We start from the raw sequence: 10,209 nt of genomic DNA, 5'->3' as shown, positions 1-10,209 counted from the left end.
CTTTCCTCTCATTATCTACTCTCTATCTATCTATCCCTTTAATGTATGCTGTATTCGAAATTTGTAGTTCTTTCTTAGTTTTTTGTTTTGCTTTCTTTAGTTCGAAATTTGTATGTTTTGCACCTTGTCGGTGTCGAATGTCAACCTAAATTAGAGATATATGTGTCCTATATATGTATGTATAATTGTAAAACAATTGTTTGACGTTTATAGTTTGTAAGTGCCAAAAGAATACGTAATTTGGAAAATAAATCTAATTCGTGTGAAAATTATGTTTTCAACAGCAGAAAAGTTAGTCTGGAGTTGTTATTAACAAGTTTTGATAGCAGTCTGCAACTGCAGATATCAAATTCGCCTAATTGTTGAGCTAAAAAGTGGCGTCTTTATACATAGGAATTTTCTAAACCCTCCCCCTTACCTTAATTTTCAGAAGATATCAGATTGATGGGGCTATTTAAGGAAAATTTGGTTTGCATTATTATAGTAACGCTCTTGGCCAAGGGGCCAAATGGATATTGGATCTATCATGACAATATGGAACTCAAATTAAAGGTATTTGAAAGTAGAAAACGAATGTGCTATCCACATGTTTAATAATGTGTTTTCGAGGCCGACCGAGGGCAACAGAGGTAATATGGGGCTCAAATAAGAGGTATTTTAGAGTAGAACACAAATCTGATATTATTTTTCAGGGTCAAGTCGCTTGGTGGCCGCCTTACCCCTTAAAATAACCCCCTAAACCGGACATATTTGCCCATGACTTTGGCAATAAGGGACCCAAATGAAAGGTATTTGAGAATAGAAAACGAATTTGATATCCAATTTTGGGGACGCCTCATACTAGAATATGGCAATATGGGGCTTAAACAAAGGGTATTTGAGAGTAGAGCATGATGCTGTTATTTTTCAGGGCCAAGTATCAGTATGGCCACCCACCTCCTTAACACCCACCAAATTGGACATATATGTATACCGACCATGTCAATATGGGGCTAAAATAAAGGGTATTTAGAAGTAGAGATGTGCGCGTGAGTGATTTTCCGCTAACGCTCACGCATGACATTTTTAAGTCGACTCACGCACAACTCACAAGACACTCACGACTTACGAGACAATCGCGACTCACGAAAAACTCACGTGTCGCGGTTAAACAAACATTTTTCCATGAAGCGAATAATAATTTTTTGTCAGGTGTCTCAAATCTTGCAGCATTTGAACGAACGAAAACTAACGTGCATAATGTGTCACCCCTGCATTTTGTTTGTAACTACTCGAAATATTCGTCTGAGACCCCATATTTATATATTCTTGATCGTCGTGACATTATATGTCGATCTAGCCATGTCCGTCCGTCTGTCTGTCGAAAGCACGCTAACTTTCGAAGGAGTAAAACTAGCCGCTTGAAATTTTGCACAAATACTACTTATTAGTGTAGGTCGGTTGGGATTGTAAATGGGCCATATCGGTCCATGTTTTGATATAGCTACCATATAAACCGATTTTGGGTCTTGACTTCTTGAGCCTCTAGAGGGCGCAATTCTTATCCGATTGGAATGTATTTTTGCACGACGTGTTTTGCTATGACTTCCAACAACTGTGCTAAATTAGGTTCAAATCGGTCCATAACCTGATATAGCTACCATATAAACCGAGCTTGGGTCTTGACTTCTTGAGCCTCTAGAGGGCGCAATTCTTATCCGATTAGAATGAAATTTTGCACGTGGTGTTTTGCTATGACTTCCAACAACTGTGCTAAATTAGGTTCAAATCGGTCAATAACCTAATATAGCTGCCATATAAACTTATAATTGGTCTTGACTTCTTGAGCCTCTAGATGGCGCAATTCTTATCCGATTGGAATGAAATTTTGCACGACGTGTTTCACTATGACATTTAACAACCGTGCTAAATTAGGTCAAATCGGTCAATAACCTGATATAGCTGCCATATAAACCGATCTGGTATCTTGACTTGTTGAACCTCTAGAGCGCGCAATTTTCACCCGATTTGGCAGAAATTTTGTACAACGGCTTCTCTAATAACCTTCAATATTCGTGTCTAATATGGTCTGAATCGATCTATAGCTCGATACAGCTCCCATATAAACCGATCTCCCGATTTTGCTTTTTTGCGCAATTCTTATCCGAATAGACTGAAATATTACACAATGACTTCTACAATGTTTAGCATTTAATTCATTTATGGTACGAATCTGACTATAACCTGATATAGCTCCAATAGCATAACAGTTCATATTCAATATTCTTTGTTTGCCTAAAAAGAGATACCGCGCAAAGAAGTCGACAAATGCGATCCATGGTGGAGGGTATATTCGGCCCGGCCGAACTTAGCACGCTCTTACTTGTTAATATATATATCCGAGTTGGTGGGTATCCAATGCCTTTTTACTTGTTTTAAACTTTAGTCGTGATTTTCTCGTGAGTCGTGATTAGTGTCGTGAGCATGATTTCACTCACTCACGCTCACATATGAAGAATTTTACTTTAATCACGGTCACGCACGATCACGTGATTGTATTTGGATTTCACTCACGCGTGACAAGAGTCACATGTACACCTCTATTTAGGAGTATTGAATGAATCTTATATCCATTTTTGGGGCAAAGGCTCTGGCTACCGCAATCGATCACCCAAGCCAAATAAAGGCTATCTGGGAGTAGAGAACGAAGTTTAAATCAACACTCGGCATTTGCGTGGCCGCTCCACTCGCAAAATCCACATGGCGTATCGGCCTCAAAGAAATCCTTTAAGAATGGAGTGCATTTAACATCCAAACTTTATTGACCCAAAACCATTCCAAAGATCTCATAAACCAATTTAAATCATAAGAGATTCAAATAGAGGCATTTACAGGCAGCATACTGTTTGTCACGCGACATATACTTCGCAGCATGGTATTTGGAGAATGTTAATATTCGTAAGGAAATTTTATTCCACATATTGTAAAAGAAGGCGCAGCGGAGCAGATCCGGTTCAGCTAGTTGACTCATAAAAGTAAATAAATCAAATCTAATTTTTATAAATCAACAATTTTTTTTTTTTTTGGGAACGATACTTCCGAAATTTTTTCCAGGCGTTCACATTCTGACAGAAAAAATGTGGGGCAAAAAGTCTGCATTTGTGAACGGATAAAGACATATTCACGAAATTTCATATGGCAATAGCTGAGGTGTTATAAGGTGTGCAGGTCATGGGAGAAACCTTTGTACAAAAGTTCTGCCAAATCGGATTAGAATTGCGCCCTCTAGAGGCTCCAGAACTCAAGATCCCAATTCGGTTTTTATGGCAGCTATATCAGGTTATGTGACGATTTGCGCCATATTTAGCACAGTTGTTGAAAGTCACAACAAAACAACTCAATCAAAATGTCAGCCAAATTGGATAGGACTTGCGCCATCTAGCGGCTCAAGAAGTCAAGATCCAAAATCGGTTTATATGGCAGCTATTCCAGGTTATGAACCGATTTGAGCCATACTTAGCACTTAGTTGTTGGAAGTGATACCAAAATACCACGTCAAATCGGACAAAAATTGCGCCTCCTATAGGCTCAAGAAGTCAAGATAAGACCCCCTAGAGGCTCAAGAAAATAAAAATACGAACCTGATATCCCAGTGTGGTACCAAGTTTCTGTGGGTCCATCCCCTCACCAAAACACCCGGTAAGCAGGACTTATTTACTGACCATTGCAATATGGGACTCATTTGCGAGTAGAATACGAAACTCATATCCAAATCTAGGACCAAGTGTTTGGGGGACAGCCCCTCACCAAAAACACCCCCAAAGAGGACAAAATTTACGACCATATCAATATGGGTCTCAAATACAGGTCTTTGGGAGTGTATCGCGAATCAAATATCAATATTCGGGAAAAGTATATATTTCTGGTTGCATTGCAACATGGCGCTCAAATAAGAGTTATTTAAGAATATAACACGAAGATATTGATCTGATATATATTTTCGGGGCCAAGTAACTGAGTGGCCGTCCCATCCCTAAAAAAACACCCCCAAACCGGTCATGTATGCTCTCTATGGAAATATGGGGTTCAAATGAAAGGTACTTGGGTGTAGACCGCGAATCTGATATCAACATTCGGGACCAACTGCCAAGGGTACGTCCCACCCCCATAACAACCTCCAAATAGGACGTATTTGCTCACCATGATAATTTGGGTATTAAAGACAGTGAAGCTCGATATTGACTTTTTGCGATAAGAGGTTTCAATTAAAGATATTTGAGATTAGAAAACAAATTTGACATCCAATTTTGATCCAGTGACAATATGGGGTTCAAATAAATGATATATGAAAGTAGAGCACGATGGTGATATATTTTCAGGGCTAAGTGTTTGGGGGACCAACCCACTCCCCAAAACACCCCTTAGTCGGACATATTTACCGACCATGTCAATGTGGGGCTCAAAAGATAGTTATTGGGGGGAGTAGGGCACGAAACTGATACCCACTTTGGGGGCCAATTTTCTGGGGGTCTATCTACTCCTTTCCCAAAATACCCCACAAACAGCAATTATTTACTGACCATCGCAATATGGGGCTCAAACAAAGGTATTTGGGAGTAGAATACAAATCTGATATCCAAATGTGGGACCCTGTATTTGGGACACCGCTCTTCCTCAATACACCCCCCAGAGAGTATAAATTTGCCGGCCATGGCAATATCGGGCCCAAATAAAAGGAATTTGAGATTGAAATACGAATTTGATAACCAATTTTTTGGGCCTAATGTTTGGGGGCGCCTCATCCCATAAACTCCGCTTAAACCAATGGCAAAATAAGGTTCAAATAAATGGTATTTGGAAGAAGTGCACTATGCTTATATTTTTTTCAGGGCCAAGTGTCTGGGGACAACCTCACCCCCGAAAACACACCTAAATCGGACATCATGTGGATATCGGGATGAAAAAAGTCTTTTAAGAATGGGGTACATCTAGCATCCAAACTTTTATGACCCTAAACCCTCCAAGGGAATTCATAGGCCAATAAAATTCATATGGGACTCAGATAAAGTCATTTATATTTTATATTTATATTTCAATCCCATAGTATATGTATATCCCTTGATTAACAGTATAACAATATAAATGACTTTATCTGAGTCCCATATGAACTTTATTGGCCTATGAAGTCCCTTGGAGGGTTTAGGGTCATAAAAGTTTGGATGCTAGATGTACCCCATTCTTAAAAGACTAAAAGCTCTTCAATTCTTGAAAATCAATATTCAGAGAATAATTTTTTCCATATAAATTAAAAAAAATTTAGGCGCAGCGGAGCGGGCCCGGTTCAGCTTGTATACATAATACAACTACCTGTATTTCCGCTGTTTATCAAATTTTTAAACTTTAAATGCAGATATATCACATTAGGTGATGTGAGGGAAATACTCCACTCGGCATGACATATATTCTTTGTTATTCAAAGAAAATCATTTGATAAATATTCTTAGTTGTTGATCATTTATTTGCTGATGACTTTAAAAAAGACAATTTGACTTACATTCATAAAAACACAAAACAAAAACATTAATAATACACATTACATTCCCTTGCTTAAAATTTATGTAAGTTTCTAAACTTAATGACGATTTTAAATCTGATTTTTCGTTACACTTGTAAGATTTGTCATAATTCAACAATGATTTCCATCGCTTTCGATCGTTTTTAGTTTCTGTTTCTGTTTTCTTTGTTTTACCTTAAAGGCCTCCTTTCGATTTCATTACATGCTGAAGGAAATGGAGGAGGATCTGGGTTAATGTAAACAATGGAAACTATTTAACAAAAAAACACGCGGTCTTTTAAAAGGTACTATGGCGATTTGTCTTATTTGTTTAAACCGATTTTTCTTCTGGGATTTTTTGGTAAGAGAATTAACGATTAATTAGTTAATTAATTATTTGATACAATTTTCTTATTGAATTAATTAAATTCTTAATCGTTTATACTTTTGTGTGGCTTATTTTCTTTTCTTTTCTAATTTCTATGGCTTTTTGTTAAGGAAGGAAAACAATTACATCTTTTAAATTTGTTTAATTTTTAGTTTTTGATTTTACATTTTGTATTTTTCATTAAACTTTCGTTTTTCATGTGCTTGATTTTCAAAAAAGTGCTTTTGTATTTGCTGTTCTTTTTTGTTTTTCTGGTTGTAGTGAATTTTCAAAATTTTGTTAAAATCTGAGGGAGTTTTCATTGTTCCTTGAGCAAATCTTTTGTTTAACAGCTGTGTGTGAGTACAATTATAAAATAAATTTTATTTTCTCTTTTTATCTTTTGAATCGTTCTTTGTTTTTTTTTTTTTTGTAACAATTAATAAAATTTACCAATGCTTCTGATTCGTCAATAACAACAATTGGGTGAAGACATTATTAAGAAATTGCAATAATTTGAGTTTCTCTTCTTAATATTTTTAAATGACATCATCTTTTTGAAAATAAAGAGCATGAAGAAAGTTGGAATCCTTAGAATTTTTTGTTTCAATCGAAGTTAAAAGGCTTCCAATAAAAATTATACAAAGATTGAAAAATGGTTGTTCTTAAAACTTAAAATTTTTGTTGGTTTGGTTGGATAAATGTTTTTTAGATCCTTAGAGTCTCAAAGCAACGAATTTCCGATTGACCACTTTGTCTATATCCTCCACAGTTTCCACCTCTCTTTCTGATCTAGAAGGGATAGACGTGCAGAATTTGTACCGAAATTTATCCCAATCCGCCTTTCTTCTGTTTAGCCGAGGGACCACTACTTCAGTATTTTCTCCAAGGCTAAAACTAATATAACGATGATCAGAGAAGCTGTGGTCATCCAACACTTCCTAGTCGCATATTCTTCCACTTATATCTTCCGATACAAAGGTAATATCTAGTACCTCCTGCCTGTTCCTGGTAATAAAGGTCGGTTTATCCCCTTTATTACAAATCACCAGATTGCAACTTATAATATATTCAATGAACAGCTCACCCCTTTCGTTGACATCCGAACTTGCCCATGTCTGGTGATGTGCATTAGCATCACTTCCTACAATGAGGCTCTTCTTCCCTACAGAAGCAGATCAACCAGTGACTTAAGGTTTGAAGGCGGCATCTCTGAATTGTGTGCCATATATAGGGAAGCCAGCCAATAATGCAAATGCAAAAAATGCAAATTTTGCCCATGAACATTCCACTAAGGATCAAAATTCTCACATATCAATGAGTGCAGTCCCATTCAAGTTTAAGCTCAATGATAAGGGGCCTCCTTTTTATAGCCGAGTCCGAACGGCGTGCCACAGTGCGACACCTCTTTGGAAAGAAGTTTTACATGGCATAGTACCTCACAAATGTTACCAGCATTAGGAGGGGAAAACCACCGCGGAAATTTTTTTCTGATAATGAGAGTTAGCCTCGTCTTCTGACTCCACCAGAAGTTTATTCTCACAAGATTGTCATGATGAGAACCACTCTTCCTCAGGACACTAGGCACTCGCGGTGTGGACGATTTCTCCTTAGATTCTTCACTAACTGCTGCTGTCGAAGTACTTTCTGATTTCCGTGCTTCCCCGATGGCGCGCACTTTGAGCACAGTCCAACTTTGTGACCCACCCACACTGGGCTTCTCGGGTCTCGTTTCGATACCATGCCCTCCTGTCTCGATTGTGGCAGGGGGATTTTCGGTCTACTGAAATCTGCCAGACTTTAGCGATGTGGTCGATAGTTCCTCAGGCAAGCTGAGTCGTCTCCTGATTCCTCAATCCCACCGCTTCTATAGACCTTCAGTTTCAACTTGTTGAATCCTTAGGATACAACCCCTTCAGACTTTTTGAGGTCTGCGAGACAGCCGGAGTTTAGTACAAATACTGCATGTCTCCGGTCACCATCAGGCTCATCCAATCTACCAATCTTCCAGTCGGTGGTTGAAAGATTTGGATTACATTACCTTAGTCTTCCAAGAATTGCTTCAGGATCTGAGGGAATCCTTGGTATTCAAGCATGCGCCATTGGTCGAGAAGGAATATCTTCCTTCTTGACTAAATCTAGCGCTGCACCTGGCCAGATCTCACCAATCTTTTTTAGCGCACAACGATACATTTCAATTAAGCGTTGATCGCCGAAGGCAATTAGTGTGCATCCCGAGAGTGACAGAGCTAGGAGGAGAGCCATTCGTCGTATCCGTGGTCTTCGCCCTGGCGAAGTTAAAAATGTCGTCCGTGGCGCCAAGTCGTCCAAGGCGTTGGACCCCGACAGAGTATCTACACTCATGGTGAAGAATCTGGATCTACCTGGAGTTGAGTAGCTTACAACTGTCCTCAACCTATTTATGCTTTTTTAGTACCCCATGTATGGAAGATGGGCAGAGTAATCCCGCTACGGAAGCTCGAAAAGGACCCGAGTGAAGGGGAATCGTACAGACCGCTTGAGGCATTACTCCTCGAGCCTCGTTGGAGAATTTCCATTCGCCGAGCATCAGCATGGATTTTGAAGACTGCATAACACAACAACTGGTTTGCACGCCACCGTGGGTTCAATCAGCCTCAATCGACACGGTTATCCATGCCAAACTATTTGAGGACAATTCATTACGGATAGGAAGTCGAAACACCGTAGGGTGAAACAGGGAGTTCCCAAGTCGGGGTGATATCTCCGGCACTGCTTATACTCTACCTATCCTCCATTCCACTCTCTCCAGACGGCACAGAGGTCGTATCATCAGGCCCTCCCATTTATTTGAATGACATCTGCGATAGGTAGAACCTCTATCTCAACGAATTTGCCTCTGTGGGTTCACCCAATTTTTCTGGACTAAAATCTGTAGTAACACTTTTTTATTAATTCGTAGATAAAACGAAATTGAACTTCCGTTCTATAATACATGTGAAATTAATTTCTCATGAATTCCAAAGAACTAGGTTCTTCGGAATTATTATTCAATAGTTCAATAGTATTAATCATATTGATAAGTAACCATTTATTTTAAGTTCACTCCACTCAATGTCCGGGCCGATTTTGGTTCAAATTCGACCATATTTCGATATAGCTGCTATGGGGGCATAAATTATAAATTTTTCACCCGATTATGATGGAAGGTGTTTACATATATACCCGAGATGGTGGGTCTCCAAAGTTCGGCCCGTCCGAACTTAACGCCATTTTACTTGTTTATTGATTTTAAAGAATTAAAAAATTCTCATTGTGAGAGCGATTCTGAAATTCGGGACTATCCTTCAGATTTAGAGTACGAGATAGAAAGAAAAGATAGAACCACAGATAAACTCAGGATTTGAGTCAATGGACAACAAGACATAGTAGGAATAGAATAAATAATAGGAAACGAAGACTTCAGAGACTTTTCCAAACAATTCTACCCTATCAGAAAATACCTAGGAAACCATCCAGAATTCCACGGGTATTTACAAACCTTTATAAATTTAATTGATAGAGTTCATTCATTACTAAGAGTCTATGATGAAGCTTCTCAATACTTATTTTCTGACATTATAAAAAGTAATCTCAAAGTTAAGTCTAGAGAAGTCATTGGAAAACACTGTCGAGCCCCAACATGGGAAGACATTAAACAGATTCTAGGTAACAATTTTGGAGACCGAAACAGTCTAGAAGAATTATATTTGAAATCAAAAACAACAAATATGAATTCACCAATATAACTAGGTTAGGTAAGAGTGGCAGTCCTTTACAGACTCACTTAGACAAATTTTTAAGTCCATTGTGATACCACAGTAGCGACAGACCAAGGCTTCTGGCGGGAATCGAACCCATGACCATGGTAATCCAAGCACGCTACAAACTCGGCTACCACTAAGAAAATGTAGTTTTTATTGCTGCATAAAATAATGCAATTTTAAGTATTCTGGCGATCAATATTCGACTTCAACAGAGAATCTGAAGGAAGAAAGGAGGATTATGCAATGAACAAGCACAAAGACGAATGAATGAATATTGTGGAATCTAACAGTATGAATATCAAAGCCATGCTGAACAGAAACTTTGGAATATTTACAACAGTATAGCTACTATACCAAAAGGAAAGAGGAGCACAAAATAAAGGGGTTATTTTATTGATGATTTTACTCCAACATAAATTGGCGATATTGAACCAAACAGTGGATAAAAGAACAGGATGAGCGAAGGGGTAGCAATATACAAACCGTTCTGAATACATCCGTGACACGTATTTCACACTTAAAGA

This window comes from Stomoxys calcitrans, chromosome 4, assembly GCF_963082655.1.
Source record: "Stomoxys calcitrans chromosome 4, idStoCalc2.1, whole genome shotgun sequence".
NCBI classification, from domain to species: Eukaryota; Metazoa; Arthropoda; class Insecta; order Diptera; family Muscidae; genus Stomoxys; species Stomoxys calcitrans.
This window is presented reverse-complemented; position numbering follows the sequence as displayed.